This window comes from Orcinus orca, unplaced genomic scaffold (genome assembly GCF_937001465.1).
Source record: "Orcinus orca unplaced genomic scaffold, mOrcOrc1.1 scaffold_77, whole genome shotgun sequence".
NCBI lineage: Eukaryota > Metazoa > Chordata > Mammalia > Artiodactyla > Delphinidae > Orcinus > Orcinus orca.
In genome coordinates this window covers 247765-273255 of record NW_026043869.1, presented here as the reverse complement: position 1 = coordinate 273255, position 25491 = coordinate 247765, and the positions used below count along the sequence as shown (strand labels likewise).

General features: G+C 44.3%; 1 long non-coding RNA gene across 1 annotated transcript in view; it reads right to left on the bottom strand.

The window, feature by feature from the left end:
- Positions 1-1371: 1371 nt before the first annotated feature.
- The window catches only part of LOC125963346 (uncharacterized), a 37088-nt gene continuing 12968 nt past the window's right edge, over positions 1372-25491 (bottom strand). The window contains exon 3 of the long non-coding RNA XR_007475172.1: positions 1372-1403. This is a non-coding gene — a long non-coding RNA (uncharacterized LOC125963346). The remainder of the gene's footprint in view (positions 1404-25491) is intronic.

Here is a 25491-nt window from a genome sequence, read left to right as displayed (position 1 = left end):
AAATGAGCACAGATAATGTTCCTTAAGCCAAATATGGAATAGACAAGAGATACTCCTTGCTCAACGAAATGGACTCAACACCCCATATTAAACGCCTAAGAATGTACCTGACTAGTAAGTATATTAAAACCTATGGATTGTTATGTCTCCGAAAGAGTATCAAGCATGTGTACAGGGGCATAAAAGCAGCACTGATAGGATTGGAGAGGTTCAGTGAGCAAATGAAGACCCTTTGAAGTCATATTGCATGGTACCCATTCCACGGGTCTCAACTCTCCAGGTTTAAGGGATTCTTCCTTCAGCTAAAACACACATGTGGAACCCAGAGTATGATCAACCGTGTGATAGGGAGACGTGTACAAATATGTCTCAGTGTTCGTTCCCTGGTACTCGGATGCAACATTCCAGACGCTTTACTAATACTCTCCCGACTTGGAAAGTCAGGGCCTTTAACTTCCTGTTTGGCCCAGTTTGCAATTTCTGCGGAAGATGAACAGGAATAGGGAGAACCAATGAGAGACAAGATGGAGGTGTCTGGACGGGCAAATTTAACTCTCATTTCCCACCAGGAAGAGGAATTAACCAAAGGCTCAGCGTGCCGTGCCAGAACCAGATTAGGGCCTGAAGCAATCCTGCGGTGTTGCAGCCAGCTCACAAGAAAGCGAGTTGAAGAAAGGAGCTCAGGGGCACTTTAATTCACAAACCTGCAGAGTTATAAATGACAGCTATCGTCCAAAAATATACTAAGTAAGGTTGCCAAGAGGACGTGAAAGAGAGGCAGAATTGCAGGACACCGATTTCTGGAGGTAGACTGGAATTGCATTTAAAGCATAGGAAAAGAGGCAGAACGTCGACAATCATGCACTTGGCCAAAAAGGGCGTATGCGGTTTTTCCTGAATATATTCAGGAAAAAACGCATACGCCCTTTTTGGCGAACCAAGCAAGCTTGCAAAGGAAATCTGCACTACAATGAAGTCTCACTTCCCCCCAGTCAAAAGGGCCATCTGAAAAAAGTGTAAAATCCAGAAAGGCAGGACAGGCCATGGAGAACTGGGAGCCTTGTTATGCTGATGGGCAGGATGTAAATTGCCAACAGCCACTGGGGAGAAGTGTATGGTGTTTCCTGAAAGTTCTAAGAAACAATGTAACAGAGCCTAGGGCACTTCCACTTATAGTCCTATAGCTTTGGGAAATTAAAATCAAAAAGACACAGCCACCCCAAAGTTTTGGGCGGCTCTGTTTACAAGAACCTCGTTTACGGTACAAGTTCAATATCGCAGAAAGTGAAAAATGGATAAAGAAGTTGTGGTACTTACGTACAATGCAATATCACTCAGCAATGAAATCTATGACATCAGGCCCATAGCAGCAAAATGAGTGGATTCAGGTATGATGATTCTAACTGAAATAAGTCACACAGAAATAGAAACATCATAAGATATCACTAATACACGGAATGTAAACTTGGCTACACAGGAACTGGATTACAAAACAGAACAGGGTCTCAAATTTAGAAAACCAACTTATGCTTGCTTAAGGGGAAAGGTGAGTTGGGGTGCTGCATAAAACCAGAGATAGAAATGAGAACAGATAAAGTTCCTTAAGCCAAATATTGAATAGACAAGAGCTACTCCTTGCTTAACGAAATGGACTCAACACCCCATATTAAACGCCTAAGTGTGTACGTGACTAGTAAGTATCTTAAAACCCATGGATTACTATGTCTCCGAAAGAGAATCAAGCGTGTGTACATGGGCATAAACGCAACAGTGATAGGATTGGAGAGGTTCGGTGAGCAAATGAAGACCCTTTGAAGTCATATTGCATGGTACCCATTCCACGGGTCTCAACTCTCCAGGTTTAAGGGATTCTTCCTTCAGCTAAAACATACATGTGGAACCCAGAGTATGATCAACCATGTGATAGGGAGACATGTTCAAATATGTCTCAGTTCTCATCCCCTGGTACTCGGGTGCAACATTCCAGACGCTTTACTAACACTCTCCCGACTTGGAGAGTCAGTGCTTTTAACCTCCTCTTTGGCCCAGTTTGCAATTTCTGCAGAACATGAACAGGAATAGGGAGGACCAATGAGAGACTAGCTGGAGGTGTCTGGACGGGCAAATTTAACTCTCATTTCCCACCAGGAAGAGGAATTAACCAAAGGCTCAGCGTGCCGTGCCGGAACCAGATTAGGGCCTGAAGCAATCCTGCAGTGTTGCAGCCAGCTCACAAGAAAGCGAGTTGAAGAAAGGAGCTCAGGGGCACTGTAATTCACAAACCTGCAGAGTTATAAATGACAGCTATCGTCCAAAAATATACTGAAGTAAGGTTGCCAAGAGGACTTGAAAGAGAGGCAGAATTGCAGGACACCGATTTCAGGAGGTAGACTGGAATTGCATTTAAAGCATAGGAAAAGAGGCAGAACGTCGACAATGATGCACTTGTCCAAAAAGGGCGTATGCGTTTTTTCCTGAATATATTCAGGAAAAAAAGCATACGCCCTTTTTGGCCAACCAAGCAAGCTTGCAAAGGAAATCTGCACTACAATGAAGTCTCACATCCCCCCGGTCAAAAGGGCCATCTGAAAAAAGTGTAAAATCCAGAAATGCAGGACAGGCCATGGAGAACTGGGAGCCTTGTTATGCTGATGGGCGGGATGTAAATTGCCAACAGCCACTCGGGAGAAGTGTATGGTGTTTCCTGAAACATCTATGAAACAAAGCAACAGAGCCTAGGGCACTTCCACTTATGGTCCTATAGCTTAGGGAAATTAAAATCAAAAAGACACAGCCACGCCAAAGTTTGGGACGGCTCTGTTTACAAGAAACTCGTTTACGGGACAAGTTCAATATCACAGAAAGTGAAAAATGGATAAAGAAGTTGTGGTACTTACGTACAATGCAATATCACTCAGCAATGAAATCTATGTCATCAGGCCCGTAGCCGCATAATGAGTGGATTCAGGTATGATGATTCTAACTGAAATAAGTCACACAGAAAAAGAAACATCATAAGATATCACTAATACACGGAATGTAAACTTGGCTACACAGGAACTGGATTACAAAAGAGAACAGGGTCTCAAATTTAGAAAACCAACTTATGCTTGCTTAAGGGGAAAGGTGAGTTGGGGTGCTGCATAAAACCAGAGATTGAAATGAGCACAGATAAAGTTCCTTAAGCCAAATATGTAATAGACAAGAGCTACTCCTTGCTCAACGAAATGGACTCAAAACCCCATATTAAACGCCTAAGAATGTACCTGACTTGTAAGTATCTTAAAACCTATGGATCGGTATGTCTCCGAAAGAGAATCAAGCGTGTGTACAGGGGCATAAACGCAGCAGTGATAGGATTGGAGGGTTCGGTGAGCAAATGAAGACCCTTTGAAGTCATATTGCATGGTACCCATTCCATGGGTCTCAACTCTCCCCGTTTAAGGGATTCTTCCTTCAGCTAAAGCATGCATGTGGAACCCAGAGTATGATCAACCATGTGATCGGGAGACGTGTTCCAATATGTCTCAGTTCTCGTCCCCTGGTACTCGGGTGCAACATTCCAGACGCTTTACTAACACTCTCCCGACTTGGAGAGTCAGTGCCTTTAACCTCCTGTTTGGCCCAGTTTGCAATTTCTGCGGAAGATGAACAGGAATAGGGAGAACCAATGAGAGATTAGCTGGAGGTGTCTGGACGGGCAAATTTAACTCTCATTTCCCACCAGGAAGAGGAATTAACCAAAGGCTCAGCGGGCCGTGCCAGAACAAGATTAGGGCCTGAAGCAATCCTGCGGTGTTGCGGCCAGCTCACAAGAAAGCGAGTTGAAGAAAGGAGCTCAGGGGCACTGTAATTCACAAACCTGCAGAGTTATAAATGACAGCTATCGTCCAAAAATATACTGAAGTAAGGCTGCCAAGAGGACTTGAAAGTGGGGCAGAATTGCAGGAAAACGATTTCAGGAGGTAGACAGGAATTGCACTTAAAGCATAGGAAAAGAGGCAGAACGTCGACAATGATGCACTTGGCCAAAAAATGCGTATACGTTTTTTCCTGAATATATTCAGGAAAAAACGCATACGCCCTTTTTGGCCAACCAAGCAAGCTTGCAAAGGAAATCTGCACTACAATGAAGTCTCACTTCCCACTTTTCAAAAGGGCCATCTGAAAAAAGTGTAAAATCCAGAAAGGCAGGACAGGCCATGGAGAACTGGGAGCCTTGTTATGCTGATGGGCGGGATGTAAATTGCCAACAGCCTCTCAGGAGAAGTGTATGGTGTTTCCTGAAACATCTATGAAACAAAGCAACAGAGCCTAGGGCACTTCCACTTATGGTCCTATATCTTAGGGAAATTAAAATCAAAAAGACACAGCCACCCCTAATTTTGGGACGGCTCTGTTTACAAGAAACTCGTTTACGGGACAAGTTCAATATTGCAGAAAGTGAAAAATGCATAAAGCAGTTGTGATACTTACGTACAATGCAATATCACTCAGCAATGAAATCTATGTCATCAGGCCCGTAGCAGCATAATGAGTGGATTCAGGTATGATGATTCTAACTGAAATAAGTCACACAGAAAAAGAAACATCATAAGATATCACTAATGCATGGAATGTAAACTTGGCTACACAGGAACTGGATTACAAAACACAACAGGGTCTCAAATTTAGAAAACCAACTTATGCTTGCTTAAGGGGAAAGGTGAGTTGGGGTGCTGCATAAAACCAGAGATTGAAATGAGCACAGATAAAGTTCCTTAAGCCAAATATGTAATAGACAAGAGCTACTCCTTGCTCAACGCAATGGACTCAACACCCCATATTAAACGCCTAAGAATGTACCTGACTAGTAAGTATCTTAAACCCTATGGATTGCTATGTCTCCGAAAGAGAATCAAGCGTGTGTACAGGGGCAAAAACGCAGCAGTGATAGGATTGGAGAGGTTCGGTGAGCAAATGAAGACCCCTTGAAGTCATATTGCATGGTACCCATTGCACGGGTCTCAACTCTCCACGTTTAAGGGATTCTTCCTTCAGCTAAAGCATGCATGTGGAACCCAGAGTATGATCAACCGTGTGATCGGGAGACGTGTTCAAATATGTCTGAGTTCTCGTCCCCTGGTACTCGGGTACAACATTCCAGACGCTTTACTAACACTCTCCCGACTTGGAGAGTCAGTGCCTTTAACCTCCTGTTTGGCCCAGTTTGCAATTTCTGCGGAAGATGAACAGGAATAGGGAGAACCAATGCGAGACTAGCTGGAGGTGTCTAGACGGGAAAATTTAACTCTCATTTCACACCAGGAAGAGGAATTAACCGAAGGCTCAGCGGGCCGTGCTAGAACAAGATTAGGGCCTGAAGCAATTCTGCGGTGTTGCGGCCAGCTCACAAGAAAGCGAGTTGAAGAAAGTAGCTCAGGGGCACTGTAATTCACAAACCTGCAGAGTTATAAATGACAGCTATCGTCCAAAAATATACTGAAGTAAGGCTGCCAAGAGGACTTGAAAGCCGGGCAGAATTGCAGGAAACCGATTTCAGGAGGTAGACTGGAATTGCATTTAAAGCATAGGAAAAGAGGCAGAACGTGGACAATGATGCACTTGGCCAAAAAGGGCGTATGCGTTTTTTCCTGAATATATTCAGGAAAAAACGCATACGCCCTTTTTGGCCAACCAAGCAAGCTTGCAAAGGAAATCTGCACTACAATGAAGTCTCACTTCCCCCCGGACAAAAGGGCCATCTGAAAAAAGTGTAAAATCCAGAAATGCAGGACAGGCCATGGAGAACTGGGAGCCATGTTATGCTGATGGGCGGGATGTAAATTGCCAACAGCCACTCGGGAGAAGTGTATGGTGTTTCCTGAAACATCTAAGAAACAAAGCAACAGAGCCTAGGGCACTTCCACTTATGGTCCTATAGCTTAGGGAAATTAAAATCAAAAAGACACAGCCACCTCAAAGTTTGGGACGGCTCTGTTTACAAGAAACTCGTTTACGGGACAAGTTCAATATCACAGAAAGTGAAAAATGGATAAAGAAGTTGTGGTACTTATGTACAATGCAATATCACTCAGCAATGAAATCTATGTCATCAGGCCCGTAGCACCATAATGAGTGGATTCAGGTATGATGATTCTAACTGAAATAAGTCACACAGAAAAAGAAACATCATAAGATATCACTAATACACGGAATGTAAACTTGGCTACACAGGAACTGGATTACAAAACAGAACAGGGTCTCAAATGTAGGAAACCAACTTATGCTTGCTTAAGGGGAAAGGTGAGTTGGGGTGCTGCATAAAACCAGAGATTGAAATGAGCACAGATAAAGTTCCTTAAGCCAAATATGGAATACACAAGAGGTACTCCTTGCTCAATGAAATGGACTCAACACCCCATATTAAACGCCAAAGAATGTACCTGACTTGTAAGTATCTTAAAACCTATGGATTGCTATGTCTCCGAAAGAGAATCAAGCATGTGTACAGGGGCATAAACGCAGCAGTGATAGGATTGGAGAGGTTCGGTGAGCAAATGAAGACCCTTTGAAGTCATATTGCATGGTACCCATTCCATGGGTCTCAACTCTTCCCGTTTAAGGGATTCTTCCTTCAGCTAAAGCATGCATGTGGAACCCAGAGTATGATCAACCATGTGATCGGGAGACGTGTTCCAATATGTCTCAGTTCTCGTCCCCTGGTACTCGGGTGCAACATTCCAGACGCTTTACTAACACTCTCCCGACTTAGAGAGTCAGTGCCTTTAACCTCCTGTTTGACCCAGTTTGCAATTTCTGCGGAAGATGAACAGGAATAGGGAGAACCAATGAGAGACTAGCTGGAGGTGTCTGGACGGGCAAATTTAACTCTCATTTCCCACCAGAAAGACGAATTAACGAAAGGCTCAGCGGGCCGTGCCAGAACAAGATTAGGGCCTGAAGCAATCCTGCGGTGTTGCGGCCAGCTCACAAGAAAGCGAGTTGAAGAAAGGAGCTCAGGGGCACTGTAATTCACAAACCTGCAGAGTTATAAATGACAGCTATCGTCCAAAAATATACTGAAGTAAGGCTGCCAAGAGGACTTGAAAGTGGGGCAGAATTGCAGGAAAACGATTTCAGGAGGTAGACTGGAATTGCACTTAAAGCATAGGAAAAGAGGCAGAACGTCGACAATGATGCACTTGGCCAAAAAGGGCGAATGCGTTTTTTCCTGAATATATTCAGGAAAAAACGCATACGCCCTTTTTGGCCAACCAAGCAAGCTTGCAAAGGAAATCTGCACTACAATGAAGTCTCACTTCCCCCTGGTCAAAAGGGCCATCTGAAAAAAGTGTAAAATCCAGAAAGGCAGGACAGGCCATGGAGAACTGGGAGCCTTGTTATGCTGATGGGCGGGATGTAAATTGCCAACAGCCACTCAGGAGAAGTGTATGGTGTTTCCTGAAACATCTAAAAAACAAAGCAACAGAGCCTAGGGCACTTCCACTTATGGTCCTATACCTTAGGGAAATTAAAATCAAAAAGACACAGCCACCCCTAAGTTTGGGACGGCTCTGTTTACAAGAAACTCATTTACGGGACAAGTTCAATATCGCAGAAAGTGAAAAATGGATAAAGAAGTTGTGGTACTTACGTACAATGCAATATCACTCAGCAATGAAATCTATGTCATCAGGCCCGTAGCAGCATAATGAGTGGATTCAGGTATGATGATTCTAACTGAAATAAGTCACACAGAAAAAGAAACATCATAAGATATCACTAATACACGGAATGTAAACTTGGCTACACAGGAACTGGATTACAAAACAGAACAGGGTCTCAAATGTAGGAACCCAACTTATGCTTGCTTAAGGGGAAAGATGAGTTGGGGTGCTGCATAAAACCAGAGATTGAAATGAGCACAGATAAAGTTCCTTAAACCAAATATGTAATAGACAAGAGCTACTCCTTGCTCATCGAAATGGACTCAACACCCCATATTAAACGCCTAATAATGTACCTGACTAGTAAGTATCTTAAAACCTATAGATCGGTATGTCTCCGAAAGAGAATCAAGCGTGTGTACAGGGGCATAAACGCAGCAGTGATAAGATTGGACAGGTTCGGTGAGCAAATGAAGACCCTTTGAAGTCATATTGCATGGTACCCATTCCACGGGTCTCAACGCCCCAGGTTAAGGGATTCTTTTTTCAGCTAAATCACGCATGTGGAACCCAGAGTATGATCAACCATGTGATCGGGAGACGTGTTCCAATATGTCTCAGTTCTCGACCCCTGGTACTCGGGTGCAACATTCCAGACGCTTTACTAACACTCTCCCGACTTGGAGAGTCAGTGCCTTTAACCTCCTGTTTGGCCCAGTTTGCAATTTCTGCGGCAGATGTACAGGAATAGGGAGAACCAATGAGAGACTAGCTGGAGGTGTCTGGACGGGCAAATTTAACTCTCATTTCCCACCAGGAAGAGGAATTAACCAAAGGCTCAGCGGGCCGTGCCAGAACAAGATTAGGGCCTGAAGCAATCCTGCGGTGTTGCGGCCAGCTCACAAGAAAGCGAGTTGAAGAAAGGAGCTCAGGGGCACTGTAATTCACAAACCTGCAGAGTTATAAATGACAGCTATCGTCCAAAAATATACTGAAGTAAGGCTGCCAAGAGGACTTGAACGCGGGGCAGAATTGCAGGAAAACGATTTCAGGAGGTAGACTGGAATTGCACTTAAAGCATAGGAAAAGAGGCAGAACGTCGACAATGATGCACTTGGCCAAAAAGTGCGTATACGTTTTTTCCTGAATATATTCAGGAAAATATGCATATGCCCTTTTTGGACAACCAAGCAAGCTTGCAAAGGAAATCTGCACTACAATGAAGTCTCACTTCCCCCTGGTCAAAAGGGCCATCTGAAAAAAGTGTAAAATCCAGAAAGGCAGGACAGGCCATGGAGAACTGGGAGCCTTGTTATGCTGATGGGCGGGATGTAAATTGCCAACAGCCACTCAGGAGAAGTGTATGGTGTTTCCTGAAACATCTAAAAAACAAAGCAACAGAGCCTAGTGCACTTCCACTTATGGTCCTATAGCTTAGGGAAATTAAAATCAAAAAGACACAGCCACCGCTAAGTTTGGGACGGCTCTGTTTACAAGAAACTCGTTTAAGGGACAAGTTCAATATCGCAGAATGTGAAAAATGCATAAAGCAGTTGGGGTACTTACGTACAATGCAATATCACTCAGCAATGAAATCTATGTCATCAGGCCCGTAGCAGCATAATGAGTGGATTCAGGTATGATGATTCTAACTGAAATAAGTCACACAGAAAAAGAATCATCATAAGATATCACTAATACACGGAATGTAAACTTGGCTACACAGGAACTGGATTACAAAACACAACAGGGTCTCAAATTTAGAAAACCAACTTATGCTTGCTTAAGGGGAAAGGTGAGTTGGGGTGCTGCATAAAACCAGAGATTGAAATGAGCACAGATAAAGTTCCTTAAGCCAAATATGTAATAGACAAGAGCTACTCCTTGCTCAACGAAATGGACTCAACACCCCATATTAAACGCCTAAGAATGTACCTGACTAGTAAATATCTTAAAACCTATGGATTGCTATGTCTCCGAAAGAGAATCAAGCGTGTGTACAGGGGCATAAACGCAGCAGTGATAGGATTGGAGAGGTTCGGTGAGCAAATGAAGACCCTTTGAAGTCATATTGCATGGTACCCATTCCACGGGTCTCAACTCTCCAGGTTTAAGGGATTCTTCCTTCAGCTAAAACATGCATGTGGAATCCAGAGTATGATCAACCGTGTGATCGGGAGACATGTTCCAATATGTCTCAGTTCTCGTCCCCTGGTACTCGGGTGCAACATTCCAGACGCTTTACTAAGTCTCTCCCAACTTGGAGAGTCAGTGCCTTTAACCTCCTGTTTGGCCCAGTTTGCAATTTCCGTGGAAGATGAACAGGAATAGGGAGAACCAATGAGAGACAAGCTGGAGGTGTCTGGACGTGCAAATTTAACTCTCATTTCCCACCAGGAAGAGGAATTAACCAAAGGCTCAGCGTGCCGTGCCGGAACCAGATTAGGGCCTGAAGCAATCCTGCGGTGTTGCGGCCAGCTCACAAGAAAGCGAGTTGAAGAAAGGAGCTCAGGGGCACTGTAATTCACAAACCTGCAGAGTTATAAATGACAGCTATCGTCCAAAAATATACTGAAGTAAGGCTGCCAAGACGAATTGAAAGCGGGGCAGAATTGCAGGAAACCGATTTCAGGAGGTAGACTGGAATTGCATTTAAAGCATAGGAAAAGAGGTAGAACATCCACAATGATGCACTTGGCCAAAAAGGGCATATGCGTTTTTTCCTGAATATATTCAGGAAAAAACGCATACGCCCTTTTTGGCCAACCAAGCAAGCTTGCAAAGGAAATCTGCACTACAATGAAGTCTCACTTCCCCCTGGTCAAAAGGGCCATCTGAAAAAAGTGTAAAATCCAGAAAGGCAGGACAGGCCATGGAGAACTGGGAGCCTTGTTATGCTGATGGGCGGGAGGTAAATTCCCAACAGCCACTCAGGAGAAGTGTATGGTGTTTCCTGAAACATCTAAAAAACAAAGCAACAGAGCCTAGGTCAATTCCACTTACGGTCCTATAGCTTAGGGAAATTAAAATCAAAAAGACACAGCCACCCCAAAGTTTGGGATGGCTCTGTTTACAAGAACCGCGTTTATGGTACAAGTTCAATATCACAGAAAGTGGAAAATGGATAAAGAAGTTGTGGTACTTACGTACAATGCAATATCACTCAGCAACGAAATCTATGTCATCAGGCCCGTAGCAGCATAATGAGTGGATTCAGGTATGATGATTCTAACTGAAATAAGTCACACAGAAAAAGAAACATCATAAGATATCACTAATACACGGAATGTAAACTTGGCTACACAGGAACTGGATTACAAAACAGAACAGGGTCTCAAATTTAGAAAACCAACTTATGCTTGCTTAAGGGGAAAGGTGAGTTGGGGTGCTGCATAAAACCAGAGACTGAAATGAGCACAGATAAAGTTCCTTAAGCCAAATATGTAATACACAAGAGCTACTCCTTGCTCAACGAAATGGACTCAACAGCCCATCTTAAACGCCTAAGAATGTACCTGCCTTGTAAGTATTTTAAACCTATGGATTGCTATGTCTCCGAAAGAGAATCAAGCGTGTGTACAGGGGCATAAATGCAGCAATTATAGGATTAGAGAGGTTCGGTGAGCAAATGAAGACCCTTTGAAGTCATATTGCATGGTACCCATTCCACGGGTCTCAACTCTCCAGGTTTAAGGGATTCTTCCTTCAGCTAAATCATGCATGTGGAACCCAGAGTATGATCAACCGTGTGATCGGGAGACTTGTTCCAATATGTCTCAGTTCTCGTCCCCTGGTACTCGGGTGCAACATTCCAGACGCTTTACTAACACTCTCCCGACTTGGAGAGTCAGTGCCTTTAACCTCCTGTTTGGCCCAGTTTGCAATTTCCGCGGAAGATGAACAGGAATAGGGAGAACAAATGAGAGACTAGCTGGAGGTGTCTGGACGGGCAAATTTAACTCTCATTTCCCACCAGGAAGAGGAATTAACCAAAGGTTCAGCGTGCCGTGCCGGAACCAGATTAGGGCCTGAAGCAATCCTGCGGTGTTGCGGCCAGCTCCCAAGAAAGCGAGTTGAAGAAAGGAGCTCAGGGGCACTGTAATTCACCAACCTGCAGAGTTATAAATGACAGCTATCATCCAAAAATATACTGAAGTAAGTCTGCCACGAGGACTTGAAAGCGGGGCAGAATTGCAGGAAACCGATTTCAGGAGGTAGACTGGAATTGCATTTAAAGCATAGGAAAAGATGCAAAGCGTCGACAATGATGCACTTGGCCAAAAAGGGCGTATGCGTTTTTTCCTGAATATATTCAGGAAAAAACGCATACGCCCTTTTTGGCCAACCAAGCAAGCTTGCAAAGGAAATCTGCACTACAATGAAGTCTCACTTCCCCCCGGTCAAAAGTGCCATCTGAAAAAAGTGTAAAATCTAGAAAGGCAGGACAGGCCATGGAGAAATGGGAGCCTTGTTATGCTGATGGGCGGGATGTAAATTGCCAACAGCCACTCGGGAGAAGTGTATGGTGTTTCCTGAAACATCTAAAAAACAAAACAACAGAGCCTAGGGCACTTCCACTTATGGTCCTATAGCTTAGGGAAATTAAAATCAAAAAGGCACAGCCACCCCAAAGTTTGGGACGGCTCTGTTTACAAGAAACTCGTTTACGGGGCAAGTTTAATATCGCAGAAAGTGAAAAATGGATAAAGAAGTTGTGGTACTTATGTACAATGCAATATCACTCAGCAATGAAATCTATGTCATCAGGCCCGTAGCAGCATAATGAGTGGATTCAGGTATGATGTTTCTAACTGAAATAAGTCACACAGAAAAAGAAACATCATAAGATATCACTAATACACGGAATGTAAACTTGGCTACACAGGAACTGGATTACAAAACAGAACAGGGTCTCAAATATAGAAAACCAACTTATGCTTGCTTAAGGGGAAAGGTGAGTTGGGGTGCTGCATAAAACCAGAGATTGAAATGAGCACAGATAAAGTTCCTTAAGCCAAATATGGAATAGACAAGAGCTACTCCTTGCTCAACGAAATGGACTGAACACCCCATATTAAATGCCTAAGGATATACCTGACTAGTAAGTATCTTAAAACCTATGGATTGCTATGTCTCCAAAAGAGAATCAAACGTGTGTACAGGGGCATAAACGCAGCAGTGATAGGATTGGAGAGGTTCGGTGAGCAAATGAAGACCCTTTGAAGTCATATTGCATGGTACCCATTCCACGGGTCTCAACTCTCCAGGTTTAAGGGATTCTTCCTTCAGCTAAAGCATGCATGTGGAACCCAGAGTATGATCAACCGTGTGATCGGGAGACGTGTTCCAATATGTCTCAGTTCTCGTCCCCTGGAACTCGGGTGCAACATTCCAGATGCTTTACTAACACTCTCCCGACTTGGAGAGTCAGTGCCTTTAACCTCCTGTTTGGCCCAGTTTGCAATTTCTGCGGAAGATGAACAGGAATAGGTAGAACCAATGAGAGACTAGCTGGAGGTGTCTGGACGGGCAAATTTAACTCTCATTTCCCACCAGGAAGAGGAATTAACCAAAGGCTCAGCGTGCCGTGCCGGAAACAGATTACGGCCTGAACCAATCCTGCGTTGTTGCGGCCAGCTCACAAGAAAGCGAGTTGAAGAAAGGCGCTCCGGGCACTGTAATTCACAAACCTGCAGAGTTATAAATGACAGCTATCGTCCAAAAATATACTGAAGTAAGGCTGCCAAGAGGACTTGAAAGCGGGGCAGAATTGCAGGAAGACGATTTCAGGAGGTAGACTGGAATTGCATTTAACGCATAGGAAAAGAGGCAGAACGTCCACAATGATGCACTTGGCCAAAAAGGGCGTATGCGTTTTTTCCTGAATATATTCAGTAATAAACGCATACGCCCTTTTTGGCCAACCAAGCAAGCTTGCAAATGAAATCTGCACTACAATGAAGTCTCACTTCCCCCCGGTCAAAAGGGCCATCTGAAAAAAGTGTAAAATCTAGAAAGGCAGGACAGGCCATGGAGAACTGGGAGCCTTGTTATGCTGATGGGCGGGATGTAAATTGCCAACAGCCACTCGGGAGAAGTGTATGGTGTTTCCTGAAACATCTAAAAAACAAAGCAACAGAGCCTAGGGCACTTCCACTTATGGTCCTATAGCTTAGGGAAATTAAAATCAAAAAGACACAGCCACCCCAATATTTGGTACGGCTCTGTTTACAGGAACCTCTTCTGCAGCACAAGTTAAATATGCCAGAGAGCAAATAATGGATAAAGATGTTGTGGTACTTACGTACAACAGAATACCTCTCAGCAATGAAAACTATGTCACCAGGCCCTTACCAGCATAATGAGTGGATTGAGGCACGGTGATTCTAAGTGAAAAAAGCCACACAGAAAAAGAAACCTCATAAGGTACCACTAATACATGGAATGCGAACTTGGCTACACATGAACTGAATTACAAAACAGAACAGGTTCTCATGTTTAGAAAACCAACTTATGCTTGCTTAAGGGGGAAGGTTAGTTGGGGTGCTGCATAAAACCTGTGTTTGAAATTAGCACAGATACCATTCCATAAGCTAAATATGTAATAGACAAGACCGACCCCTTGCTCAAGGAAATGGACTCAACAATGAGATATCACCTCACACCTGGTAGAATGGGCATCATCAGAAAATCTACAAACAAAAAATGCTGGAAAGCGTGTGGAGAAATGGAACCCTCTTCCACTATTGTTGGGAATATAAATTGATACAGTCACTATGGAGAACAATATGGAGTTTCTTAAGAAACTAACAGTAGAATTACCATATGATACAGCAATCCCAGTTCTGGACATATACCCAGACAAAACCATAAATCAAAAAGAGACATTCACCGCAATGTTCATTGCCTCACTCTTTACAATATCGAGGTAATGGAAGCAACCTAAATGCCCACAGACAGACGAATGCATAAAGCTGTGGTACATATATAAAATGGAATATTACTAAGCCATGAAAAGGAATGAAATTGGGTCATTTGTAGAGACGTCGATGGATCTAGAGAGTGTCATACAGAGTGAAGTAAGTCAGAAAGAGAAAAACAAATCTTGTATATTCATGCATATATGTGGAACCTAGAAAAACTGTACAGGTTAACCATTTTGCAAGGCATAAATAGAGCAACAGATGTAGACAACAAACGTATGGACAACAAGGGGGGAAAGCTGTTGGGGGGGTGGTGGTGGGAGGAGTTGAGAGACTGGGATTGGCATGTATACATTTATATGTATAAAATAGATAACCAATAAGAACCTGCTGTATAAAAATATAAAATAAAATTCAAAATTAAAAAGAAATAAAATTTAAAAAATAAAACAGAAAAAACAATTATTCCCTTCACATACATGTATTTATATGAATAAATTATTTCCATGCTTATATCTGTAAATACAAAAAAGAGGAATAAAATCTACCTTGAACCAAAAACGAAAAAGAGAAAAAAATCACAGAACCCACCAGTTCCACAGAGGAAAACCGTATCAGGGCACTTGCTCCAGTTGTAAACAATTCTGAAGTTGGTCAGTGGTGGGGAATCGTCTCCCATTCAGCCAGCAGCCCCCATGCAACAAGCGTCCTCATTGCAAAGCTGGGGCACCGTGCCGAGGCATCTGTGAGTAAACGTGAGCTGAGCCCCAGGCCAGTTGCTGCTGAACTATTCCTACCCGTCCCAGGTAAAACACCTGAATATATACAAGGACTTGAAAGCCTAGAGGAAGGGCCATAGAGCCACACGAGTGACAGCATGCCGGCCGACTTGGTGCCTGCAGGCCAGCCAGGATGGTCCTGGCCCTGGGTGCTCTTCTGGAAGATTTCCATTTCCCTGCCTGAGATACCCATCCTGTCCCTGCCCCCACTGCTTTTTTCCTTCCTCACCTCTGCCCAGGGAGAAATTCCAGCAGCAGGTATAGGTGACACATCCTCTTCTTTAGCAGGTGGCAGCCTGGCAACTGCTGCAGAAAGTCCAGCAGAGCCCCACTCACACTGGGCCACCCACAAAGCCGTGGCCTCTCACTCCCTCCCACCAGCCCAGCCCCGAGACTGCTGACAGGGCAGAGAAAATGGCGTCAGGCACAGCTGCAGGTCCTCTTGCTGCCTGGAGTGGTATTTATATTGATCTCAACCCAGGCACACCTGGGGAGGGCTGGCCGGCACGGTAAGGCTGCCCAGGTCAGCCAATCATCACCCCTCAGGGGCTCACAGTTGCAGAAAATGGAACTTGCTGAACCGGCCAGGTCCAAGGAACAGGTGTGGGCTCCTGAGAGTCAGGATAGACAAGGGGCTGCAGCTTTGGCTTGTTTTCTAATCATTTTATCTGGCCCATGAGTGGGAGACAACTTCAAGAAAACCCTCTCCTAATGAGAGGAACCCAGGAGTCAGGGAGAGGAGGGGTGGGTGGTGGTTGGAGACAGAGGCCTGGTGCCCCGGGTGCAGTGGAAGTCTCTGGAAGACCAGGTGGAGGGAGGCCGCACAGAGTGATGCCCAGGGTCACAGACCTGTCGCAGCTGCTGTTTGTTAGTTCAAGTCCTGCTCTGAGGTGCTCTGTGTCAGCTCTGAGCGACAGGTGAGCAGGGGGTGCTCTGCAATGAGGGCTATGTGCACGGTTCCTGTGTGCCCAGCCCTGCCACAGTACCTGCAAGGGTAGCTCTGTATCCTGGGAGGGGCCTGACCACGAGAGCCCCGTGGGCTGGGGTGGGGGTGGGGTACCTGCCCAGGTGAGCTCCATATTCTGGGATTGGTCTGACCACGAGAGCCCCATGGGCTGCTGGGGACCTGGTAAAGGATGTCAGGACAGTCAGTGAAGCCACCGAGGATATACCTCCAGCTGCTCCTAATTCCTACACCCTGCTGGTCATTCTACCAACCACCAGGACATGGTATTCTGTATTAGTCTTCAATGATGCCTTCTTTTGTATTCCATTAGTCCCAGAGTCACAAGAAATTTTGGCTTGTGAGTGGCAGGACTCAACATACAACTAAAACAATACTTCCGGGCCGTCTTGCCCCAAGGGTGCAAAAATTCCCACACCATCTTTGGGGAAAGCTTAGCTAAAGACCTAAAAGTTCTACCTCTGGGAAAGGAAACCCTCCTTCAGTACGCAGATGACATTCTGATCGCCAGCCCTACTAAGGAGGCCTCTGAACTACCAAGCCAATAAAGGATAGAAGTTGTCCAAGAAAAAGCTCAAATATCACAGACTGCGGTGACCTGCCTGGGCTTCATTCTCACAGAAGGTCGGAGAAGCCCATCCCAGGAAAGGAAAGAAACCATTTTCAGCCTTACCCCTTTCTAAAACTAGAAGACAGCTTAGGGGTTCCTGGGGAGGCCAGGGTTTGCTGCTTCTGGATCCCTAACTACAGTCTACTAGCTGGGCCTCTATATGAAACACTGAAAGGAAAAGATGATGATCCTGTTGAATAGAATCCAGAAGTGGCCTTTCAAGAATGGAAAGAGCAGTCAATTCAGACCCTTGCCCTGGAACTCCCTAATTTAGCTAAACCCTTTGACCTTTACATTCCCAGTGAAAGGTGAATCGCCATTGGAGAATTAGTGCAAAAACTGGGACCACTTGAAATGGAACAATGCAAGAATGCCATCCAGGTAGGATAAACTACGGTCACCAAGGGGCTTGGCCCACTGCCACATCTGGCCAAGATACTGGTGGTATCTAAAAACCTGGAAATCAGCAGCCCCAAAGGCCACCTCCCTCCTAAGGGAAAAGGACCCCACGTGGTGATCCTAACCACCAGCCATGCCCTGAAGTTGCAGGGTTCGCTCTGTGGGCACACCAACCTCGAGTGAGGAGGCCTTCCAACTCCAACATCCAGAGAGATAACCGGGGGCAACAGGGCACCATGACGACTCGTGTGAACATCACTTGACCTGGAGTTTCTCTCATAAAACAACAAGAGTGTGTCCCAAAAGAGTAGACTACTGCTTGCAGGACATACTGCACCCAGAGGGGAGCTAATAATCTTGGCGAGGGAACCGTATATCACACTGTCACCATAGAAAAGCCTACAGACACCGTGATGATCTTGGCCAATAAGACCGGCTGGACTCCTGTTTACTTCAAAAGGCTGTTGACTCAGTGGCCATCATGGTCCTTGATCACCACTGACCCTGGACTGTCTGGGAGTTGAGCGGGCAGGGCTCTGACACCTGGTGCTGTTTGTACATTAATTCAGGGACCTAATTGAAGAAAGCGCAGACTACTGGTCAGAGCATCTAGGCTGGCAGAAACGGTCAGCCTAAGGTGGCCGATCAAATGTGGGGCGGGGTGAATCCGACCCCCACAGCGTCTCTGCACATCTCTTTCCTGGACCCTTAAAGGTCATTAGAATCTATAACACTTCCAATGCTGGTGCTCAGGTGGACGAGCAGGGAGGCAGGGGGCCTGGGGACAATCAACGTAACCTGGAGGCTGCTGGGGAGAAGCTCTGACCCTCGCCCCTGGGTATGAGGGCTCCCAAATCAGCAGTTACAGAAGAAGGGTCTGCACCCTCAGCACTCCAAGAATGAGGAACGGGACAAAACGCAGAGGAGGGGTTTGTCCCCAGCAAAGCCCATTAAAAATCCCTGGGAGATAAAAATAGAATCTGGGCAATAAAGTCAAGTCTAACCTTTTTTATCCTTTGTGCTTTGTCTAATTTCATGTGCTCCTAGGGTCCCGCATGCAGAGGTTCCACACCCGGCACTTCAGACCAGATTTCCTAGTGCAGAATGGCTGGGACGACACCTCAGCTCCTGGGGCCCAGTGCAGACTCCGCGATATAGAGCCTGAGCTGCAGCCAACCCGGCCCTTGAGAGCTCCGCCCCCTCCCTCCCACTGACTCTGACAGGATCTCTACACAACAGCCCAGCCCACAGCCCACGGGGTAGTGCATGCTCTCACCTCTCCATTCTCTGATCAAAATATAAAGTTTCCTTTGCTTGTGAACCAAACTCAGTCTCGATCTGTTGGCCCCAATGACACTGGGCAGGGGGACACTTGTTGGGGTCCACTCTGGAGGATCAGTAACAGAAATTGAGACTATTGTAACCTCAATGAACAGATGTGTGAGCCAAACTGTAGTTAACATAGAACAGTGTATAAGGCTCGGGTAAAATAAGATGTTTCTAACACTTCCATTTGGTATTTCCATCACTTTATTATAAGCAAGTTCAGTGAAAAGGTTTGTCTTATTTGTCAGGTCAATATTAGAGAAACGAAGTGATTTCTTTCCAAGGATGTACATCTAATAATCTTGGTTAAAGCTTCAATCTTGTTTTAAATGCTTTTCCATTGAAAATGATACCTCTCTTTCAGCTCCCCCATTTCTGAGAAGTATAAAATCTTATAATTTATTATTACCAAAGGGGAAAGGTGGGAGGAGGGATAAATTAACAGTTTGGGATTAACACATACACACTGCTATGTATAAAATAGATCATCAACAAGGAACTACTGTATAGCACAGGGAACTACACTCAACATTTTGCAATAACCTATAAGGGGAAATAATCTGGAAAAGAATAGATATTTTTATTGACATCATCTATCAATGACAGTTAAAGTGTAACCTAAGGGAAGCTGGTGGTGAGTGCTTCTGACCCTGAAGACTTCAATCATCTAAAGTTTGGACTCTGCTTACTTCCCCAGGCCCTTAATGAACATATGTGTAGCCATAGCTTAAAAAATTCCCCAGTTTGGGTTTCGGGCAGACACTGATTTTGAAAAAGCCCTGGTGTTCTCCTTACATGAATGGGACTCTTCCTACTGCTAAAACATGTCTGTCACACCCAGAGGATGGTATACTGTCTGATCAGGAAGAGTTTGGAAAAGGCATCTCATCTCCTCATCTCCTGGTGCTCGGGTTCACCCCTCCAGCGTCTTTACTAACAGTCTCCCCACTTGGAGATGTCAGCACTGTCAACATCCTGTTGCGTACAGTTTGGAATTTGTCCAGAGGATGAAGCGGAAGGATGAGGAACAATGAGAGACAAGTCCTAGGTGTTCAGACAGGCACATGTCACTCTAATTTCCAATCAGGAAGACGAATTGACCAAAGGCTAGGGTTGCCCATGGAAACAGTATAGGGCTTGAGGAAATCCCACTGCTTTGTGGCCAGTTCCCATAAACGCAAGTTGAACAATGGAACTCAGGGGCAGTAAAATTCACGAAACTGCAGAGTTGAAAATATCTATCACTGAAAAATGTCTTGAGGAAAGTCAGAGAAAAGGACTTGTAAGCAAGGGAGAATGGCAGGAAAGGGATTTGAGGAGGTAGAAAGGACTCGCCATTAAGCACAAGAAAAGGAGCTGAACATTGCCAACATTGCAGTTGGCCAAAAAGGGTGTATGCATTTTTTTCTGTATATATTCAAGAAAAGGGCATACACTTTTTTAGCCAACCAAACAGGTGGGCACTGGAAGTCAATACTACAAAGATATCACTTCGCATCAGTCAGAAGAGCCATCCTCATAAAGCGTAAACAACAGAAATGCAGGACAGGGCAAGGAGAAGAGGGAGCCCTGTGAGACTTATAGTGGAAATGTATATTGCCAACGGCCATTCTGGAGAAGTGTATTGTGTTTACTAAAGCATCTAAAAAATGAGCTACAGAGCATAGGGCACTTACACTCATGGGCGTATATCTTGGGAAAAACAAAAATTGAGAGGACACAGGCACCCCAATGTTTACCCCCTCTCTGTTTAAAAGATCCTCGACTAGGATATAACTTAAATGTCTCTGGAGGGAAAAAATGGATAGAGATGTGGTACTTAGGTAGAGTGGAATATTATTCAGCCTGGAAATCAATGAAATATGGCCAGTTGTAACAACTCCGGAGGAGTTACGTATGATCTTTCTAAGTGACATAATTCAAAAAGAAAAAGACACATATCATAAGATATCACTTAAAGGTGGAATCCAAAATGACTACACATGAAATAAATTACAAAACAAAAACATAGTCAAATATGTAGAAAACACGCATAAGGCTGCTAAACGGGAAAGGTGGGGAGGGGTGAGGCATCATCCAGGAGGTTGAAATTAGCAAAGATACCATTCCAAATACCAAACTGATAATCAACAAGGCCCACACGGTAGCTAAAAGAACTGCACTCAGCACACTCAAGTCACCGGAAAAGAATATATACGACTGGTAAGAATCTGAAAAAGAATTTACTGATGTCTCTCTGTACGTGAATCAAGTGGATGTACAGCAGCAAGAAACAGAGCTTTGAAAATCAGCTGTAACCAATATAGTAATAAATTGAAAAAAATAAATGACAGAGAGACAGAGAAAACCTCTTACAACTTTTCCTCAGGGACGGTGATGCAACATGGATTGAACACATCTAGACCCACAGCAGGATGAGACATAAGGCTGGAAACTGTTTGCACTAAGAGAAATGTGAGGTTGGGTGAGGAAATGCACACCCTTTAAAGTAATACTACCTGGTACCCATTCAATGGGTCCCAAATCTGCAGGTTCAAGGGATCTTCCTACAGCTAAAACATGCATGGAAAACCCAGAGGACTGTACACCATGTGATCGGGAGATGTGTCTAAAATGCAGCTCATTTATCCTCTCCTGGTGCTCCTGTTCACCATTCCACCCACGTTACTTAGAATCTCTCCACTTGGAGAATCAGCACATTTCAACTTCTGTTTCACACATTTTGCAAATTGTGAGGAGGATGAACGGGAAGAGGGGGAACCAATGAGAGAATAGTTGTAGGGGTTTGGACGGGCACATATCACTCTAATTTCCCATTAAGAATAAGAATTGAAAAAAGGCTCAGCCCGCCTCACCAGAGCCAAAATAGGGCCTGAAGCAATCCTGTGGGTTTGAGGCCAGCTCACAAAAGAGCAACTTAAAAAATGGAGCTCAGGGTCACTGCAATTCACAAACCTGCAGAGTTATAAATGAAAACTAACGTCCAAAAATATGTTGAGGTAAGGCAAAGAAGAGGATCTGAATGCAAGACAGAATTGCAAGAAACAGATTTCAAGAGATAGATTGGACTCGTCTTTAAAGCACATGAAAAGCGGCAGAATTTCGACAATGATGCAGTTGGCCCAAAAGGGCATATGCGTTTTTTCCTGATTATATCCAGGAAAAAACGCATACGCACTTTATGGGCAACGAAGCAAGCAAGCAATGCAAATGTGCACAACAAAGAAGTCTCATTTCCCACCAGTCAAAAGGGCCATCCTAAAAAATTGTAAAAACCAGAAATGCAGGACAGGCCATGGAGAACAGGGAGCCTTTATACGCTGATAGGCAGTGTGTGAACTGCCGAGAGCCACTCTGGAGAAGTGTATGGTGGTTCCTAAATCATCTAGAAAACAGAGCTACAGAGCATAGGACACTTCCAATCATGGGAGTATATCTAGGGAAGTCTAAAAATCAACAAGACACAAGCACACCACAGTTTAGGGCTACTCTGTTTACAAGAACCTCAACTTCAGTACACCTTAAATATCCCAGGAAAGAGAACAATGGATAAAGAAGATGTGGTACTTATGTACAATGGAATATCTCTTCACCATGAAATCAATGTAATAAGGCTAGTAGAAGGATAAAGAGTGGATTTAGGTCTGATAATACTACTTGAAATAAGTCAAACAGAAAAAGAAACATAAGATATCACTTATAGAGGGAGGGGAAATATGGCTGCACAAGAAATGAATTACAGAACAGAACAGTGTCTCACATTTAGAAAACACACTTATGTCAGCTTAAGGGGAAAGGAGAGGTGGGGTGATGCATAAAACCAGAGTTTGAAATTAGCACAGATACCGTTCAATAAACCAAATAGATATTAGACAAGATCTACACCTTGCTCAATGAACTGGCCTCAACACACCCTATACACCGCAGAGAAATATATCTGAGTAATAAGAATCTTAAAACCCATGTATTGATATATCTCCATAAGGGAATCAAGTGTGTGCAGAGCGGCACAAACACAGCAGTGAAAATGAGCTAAACCCCATTATAGAAATAAATTTTAAAAACAAAACGCAGAAACAATGAAAGAGAGAAAAATTCTTACAAAATTTGCTCAGGGGCTGTGATGCAACCTGGATTGACCACATATAAACCCACAGCTGGATAAGACATAAGGCTGCACACTTGGGGCTGAGAGGATTGGTGAGCTTTGGTGAGCAACTGCCAAAAGTTTAATGCAATACTTCATGCTACTCATTCCAAGGGTCCCAAAACTCCAGGTTGAAGGGAATCTTCCTACAGCTAAACCATGCTTGGGAAACCCAGCGACTGGTATACCATATGATCGGGAAAGGTTTCTAAAACGCACCTCATTTTTCCTCTCCTGGGGCTCAGGATCGACATTCCAGCCGCTTTACTAACAATATCCCCACATGGAGAGTCAATTCCTTTAAGTTCTGGTATCGCACAGTCTGCAGTTAGTGCGGAGGATGAATGGAAATAGGGGGAACCAGTGAGAAACTAGCTGTAGCAGTTTCAATGGGCACATGTCACTCTAATTTCACATCAGTAAGAAGAATAAACCAAAGGCACACCAAGGTGCCCCAGAAGAAGAATAGGGCCTGAAGGAATCCTGTGGTTATGAGGCAAGATCACAAAAATAAGAGCTGAAAAATGGAGCTAAGGGCCACTGCAATTCAAAAACCTGCAGAGTTATAAAGGCCAACTATTTTCAAAAAATATATTGAGATAAGGCTATAAAGAGGCATTGAAAGCAAGGCACAATTGCAGGAAACCGATTTCAGGAGGTAGACTGGAATTGCATTTAAAGCATAGGAAAAGAGGCAGAACGTCCACAATGATGCACTTGGCCAAAAAGGGCGTATACGTTTTTTCCTGAATATATTTAGGAAAAAACGCATACGCCCTTTTTGGCCAACCAAGCAAGCTTGCAAAGGAAATCTGCACTACAATGAAGTCTCACTTCCCCCCGGTCAAAAGGGCCATCTGAAAAAAGTGTAAAATCCAGAAAGACAGGACAGGCCATGGAGAACTGGGAGCTTTGTTATGCTGATGGGCGGGATGTAAATTGCCAACAGCCACTCGGGAGAAGTGTATGGTGCTTCCTGAAACATCTAAAAAACAGAGGTACAGAGCCTAGGGCACTTCCACTTATGGTCCTATAGCTTAGGGAAATTAAAATCAAAAAGACACAGCCACCCCAAACTTTGGGACGGCTCTGTTTACAAGAACCTCGTTTACGGTACAAGTTCAATATCGCAGAAAGTGAAAAATGGATAAAGAAGTTGTGGTACTTACGTACAATGCAATATCACTCAGCAATGAAATCTATGTCATCAGGCCCATAGCAGCATAATGAGTGGATTCAGGCATGATGATTCTAACTGAAATAAGTCACGCAGAAAAAGAAACATCATATGATATCACTAATACACGGAATGTAAACTTGGCTACCCAGGAACTGTATTAAAAAACAGAACAGGGTCTCAAGTATAGAAAACCAACTTATGCTTGCTTAAGGGGAAAGGTGAGTTGGGGTGCTGCATAAAACCAGAGATTGAAATGAGCACAGATAATGTTCCTTAAGCCAAATATGTAATAGACAAGAGCTACTCCTTGCTCAACGAAATGGACTCAAAACCCCATATTTAACGCCTAATAATGTACCTGACTAGTAAGTATCTTAAAACCTATGGATTGCTATGTCTCTGAAAGAGAATCAAGAGTGAGTACAGGGGCATAAACGTAGCAGTGAGAGGATTGGAGAGGTTCGGAGAGCAAATGAAGACCCTTTGAAGTCATATTGCATGGTACCCATTCCACGGGTCTCAACTCTCCAGGTTTAAGGGATTCTTCCTTCAGCTAAAACATGCATGTGGAACCGAGAGTATGATCAACCATGTGATCGGGAGACGTGTTCAAATATGTCTCAGTTTTCGACCCCTGGTACTCGGGTGCAACATTCCAGACGCTTTACTAACAGTCTCCCGACTTGGAGAGTCAGTGCCTTTAACCTCCTGTTTGGCCCAGTTTGCAATTTCTGCGGAAGATGAACAGGAATAGGGAGAACCAATGAGAGACTAGCTGGAGGTGTCTGGACGGGCAAATTTAACTCTCATTTCCCACCAGGAAGAGGAATTAACCAAAGGCTCAGCGTGCCGTGCCGCAACCAGATTAGAGCCTGAAGCAATCCTGCGGTGTTGCGGCCAGCTCACAAGAAAGCGAGTTGAAGAAAGGAGCTCAGGGGCACTGTAATTCACACACCTGCAGAGTTATAAATGACAGCTATCGTCCAAAAATATACTGAAGTAAGGCTGCCAAGAGGACTTGAAAGTGGGGAAGAATTGCAGGAAACCGATTTCAGGAGGTACACTGGAATTTCATTTAAAGCATAGGAAAAGAGGCAGAACGTCCACAAGGATGCACTTGGCCAAAAAGGGCATATGCGTTTTTTCCTGAATATATTCAGGAAAAAACGCATATGCCCTTTCTGGCCAACCAAGCAAGCTTGCAAAAGAAATCTGCACTACAATGAAGTCTCACTTCCCCCTGGTCAAAAGGTCCATCTGAAAAAAGTTTAACATCCAGAAAGGCAGGACAGGCAATGGAGAACTGGGAGCCTTGTTATGCTGATGGGCGGGATGTAAATTGCCAACAGCCACTCAGGAGAAGTGTATGGTGTTTCCTGAAACATCTAAAAAACAAAGCAACAGAGCCTAGGCACTTCCACTTATGGTCCTAGAGCTTAGGGAAATTAAAATCAAAAAGACACAGCCACCCCAAAGTTTGGGACGGCTCTGTTTACAAGAACCTCGTTTACGGT